The 3,342-nt window shown below is 53.5% G+C and overlaps 1 long non-coding RNA gene across 1 annotated transcript; it reads right to left on the bottom strand.

The window, feature by feature from the left end:
* On the bottom strand, positions 1-3,336 carry LOC104913678. The gene is made up of 2 exons (XR_795544.2): positions 3,106-3,336; positions 1-2,103 (listed from the first exon to the last, which is right to left on the bottom strand). It is a non-coding gene; the product is annotated as an uncharacterized LOC104913678 (long non-coding RNA).
* Between the last annotated feature and the right edge of the window lie 6 nt (positions 3,337-3,342).

Below are 3,342 nucleotides of genomic sequence, written 5' to 3'. Positions count from 1 at the left end.
TTTTTTGGTAGCGTAATACACATTTTAATATCAGAGCATCATCACTGGAAGAGAGCATCAGTGCTGGGAGTGATCACAGTGCTGTGGCAGTCACTCGGTGACTTCCCTGCAAAGGGCACAACCTGGATCCCTCCTGGCCCGCTCTGTTCTGTTTCCTCCCCGCAGGAGCACCCTCAATAACATTCCCCTCTTCCTGATGTGGACGCCTTGCAAACACCCCCAGCCCCATCCCTTCCCCCGGCTCAGCACATGCCCCTGCATGGCATCCATCGTTGCCCTGCCTCCAGCCCCAGCCGAGCAGCACCTGCCTTCTGATTAAAAGAGACACTGCACTGCTAATGAATTCCCATCCCCCTGCCCCCGGCGCTGAGCGTGCCCTAAATACAGCACGCCTTTCTGCCGTGTCATCCCGCATCGCATCGCAGACCCCGCGCTCAGAGCAGGTGACAGCAGTGCCCGTCCCCGAGCTGCACACAGCAGTGGTGGCATCAGCCCCAGCATGGCAGCACTGCAGCCCTGGGCTCCTGCAGAGGGAGGTGGGGAAGGTGAGCGTGGCACCAAGCAGCAAAATGGGTACATCTCCTGGATCCGGTGCTGCTTACCCATAGGAATGAGGAGTTATAAAGGTCAATGTTAGTACAGGTAACACTATGAAACAGCACCCACGTCTCTTTAAAAGCCTTATCCAAAATGTACAGAAGAGCCTGAGTGCTAAATTAAAAGTGGTTCTTGGCTTTGTGAGGCAGCAAGCAGAACTGTGTGCTTGTTGTCTGTGGTTCTCCAAATCCTCGAGCTGAGCCGCACACCTGGTCTGTGCCCATCTGACCCCCACACTGCCATGCTGGGCCAGCAAATCCGTGCTGGAGCCCTCACTCTCTCTTGGGTTTTGCTTATGAATCAAAGGAAAATAACACACATCAACTTATTTCTGAATCACATCCTCCAGGAGCCTATCTCGAGCATGTGACAGTGCCTGTGGGCTGCAGGAAGAGCTCTTCCCCTCCTTCCCAACACGTCAGTGCAGCTCCTTCCAGCTCAGGAATTTCTGTTGGGGCTGAGGCAGCCCATGAGCACACCTCGATGCCACCTGCTGCAGGGCTGCTGTGGTGCAAGGCTCCTTGCAAGCATCTGTGTGCAAAGAGTTAATGTGGTGGTGGCCAGGAACCTGCAGAAATAGAGCGGCTTGGCTCGTCACCTCTTGTCCCCTCCCCTGCTGGGGATGCTGAGCTATTACTGAGCACGTTCCTCGGGAGGTGTCACTGGGAAAAAATACCCTGCAAGCACTGGGAGCTGCTTTCATCTGGTGCCTGTCTGTCCTCTGACACGTTTGTGGACGTGGGGCTTTGCTCTGCATGGCACACACTGGGGCCAGAATGTGACAGGGGTGAAGGAAGCACGCACTGCTCGTGGTGAGAGCAGAGAGGGAGAGGAGAGCAGCAGTGTCCCATCAGTGGGGCTGTTCTCTTTCATTGGGAAGAGGAGACTCTGCCTTTCAGCAAGCCTGGAAAGCACGAGGCTGATGGGACCACACTGCAGGGCAGTGATGGATGGAGCATCAAGCACACAGTGGAAGGAAAGCAACCCCCAGCATCACCAGCTCCTCCCAGCTGGTACTTGGCCTCAAAAACCAATTCCACCAGCAAGGCACAGCAACCACGCTGCATGATGCCTGGTGGAGAGCACAGTGATTTAATCACACTGACCGGAGCGATGGAGGCAGGCGTGGCCAACACCAAGGCAAACTCCAGCTGAAGATGAAAAGCTGATTTAATTAGAGTGATATAATGCCATTTCCTAGTTGACCAGAACACTGGAGAATGCCAAGTTGAAGCAAAGCATGGGTGAAACTAGAGAGGAGCTGGGATCTCAGAACATGCAGCTTCACCAAATTCATAATGCTCCGAGAAACTGTGACAAGCTTGTTTGAAAGGTGTGAAAGAGTCTTGGAAAATGTCAAAGTATTTCAGCACCTTCTGGAGGTTGCTGAAGAAACTGGATTTTTCATTGGGAGATGCTCATTTCATTCTTTCCTGTACCTCCTGGACTCATTCTTAGTTTTTTCCCTCTGTTTCAAGGCTGGTAACAGCACCCTTCGCAGACATCCTGAGAAGTTTCAAGCAGGTAAATATTTAGCCAATGTTTTGAGAAACATAGGAAGAAAACCATAACAATGCACTGCAATAGTTCCACTCCCTGCCACACCATTGGCACAAAGGTCTCCGGTGCACACAACACCCATGCCCTGCTGGGAAGGGCAGCACCCAGCTGCACGGGGATGGAGCAGAGCTCCCAGGCACACATGGGCAGGAGCCCCCAGGACCTGGGAGCCAGCAGGAGCAGTGAGAAGGAATCTGCCCCGCCTGTGGCATTCCCTCCCCAGGAGAACCTCGTGGCTCCCATCTTTGCTGGAGGGCAGAGAAGAAGTGCACGGATATTGGCAAATGCTGAGTTTGCTGTTGCAAGATGCTGAGTTTGCAGTGAGCGTGGGGCACGAAGGAGTAACAGAAGTTTCCTCAGCTCCAAGCAGCCGTGCTGCACTGCGAGCAGCGCTACCAAAATCATTCTTAGCTCTCAGTGCAGGGGATTTCCCCTTTAGGAGAGCATCAAGGTGGGTATGCAATGCTCAGCACACAGCAGCTATTGCCTAAAATGTGCACACCTGGTGCTGAGCTCTGCTGGGTGGCACTGACCCCTAAAGCTATCCTCAGTACCCAGTGCACTGCGGCCTCTGGCTCTCCCCATTGCCTGTTCCAACTGCTGCTCAGAGAGCTTTGTGTTCCCATTGCTTGGACCAGGGCTGCAGGTTTGGCAAGTGAGAGCATCCCTTTAGTGAACCGAACAACTGAGAGAAAAACCTTCACCAACACTGCGAGAAAATACATTGCATCTAAGTTGAGAAAAAAAAAAAAGGAGGGAAGGAAGGAAGGGTGGAAAGCAGGAGGGAGGGAGAGAGGGAAGGAAGAAAGGAAGGAAGGAGGGGGGAAGGGAAGGAGAAAAGGAAAGAGGGAGGGAAGGAGGGAACAAAAGAAGGGAGGAATGATGAAAGGAGGGAAGAAAGAAAAAAAGAAAAAGAAAAAGAAGAAGAAGAAGGAAAAAGACCCCTACCTTTTATTTGCAGAAAAACTACATTACCCACAATTCACGGCCACGTGGGAGGAAATGCTGTTTCTGCAAAGGAGGTTTAGCTTCAACAGCTGCAGTTTAAAAGCGAAATGCAGGGGGAGGGATGGGGCTGAGCGCTGCAGGGGCGGGCGGTACGGGGGCAGGGAGAGCCGCTGCGCTCCGGAGCGCGATGTGGCTGCGGGGCTGCGGTCGGAGCAGCGCGGGGCCGGGGCTCGGGTC

Source organism: Meleagris gallopavo, chromosome 19 (genome assembly GCF_000146605.3).
Source record: "Meleagris gallopavo isolate NT-WF06-2002-E0010 breed Aviagen turkey brand Nicholas breeding stock chromosome 19, Turkey_5.1, whole genome shotgun sequence".
NCBI lineage: Eukaryota > Metazoa > Chordata > Aves > Galliformes > Phasianidae > Meleagris > Meleagris gallopavo.
This window is presented reverse-complemented; position numbering and strand designations above follow the sequence as displayed.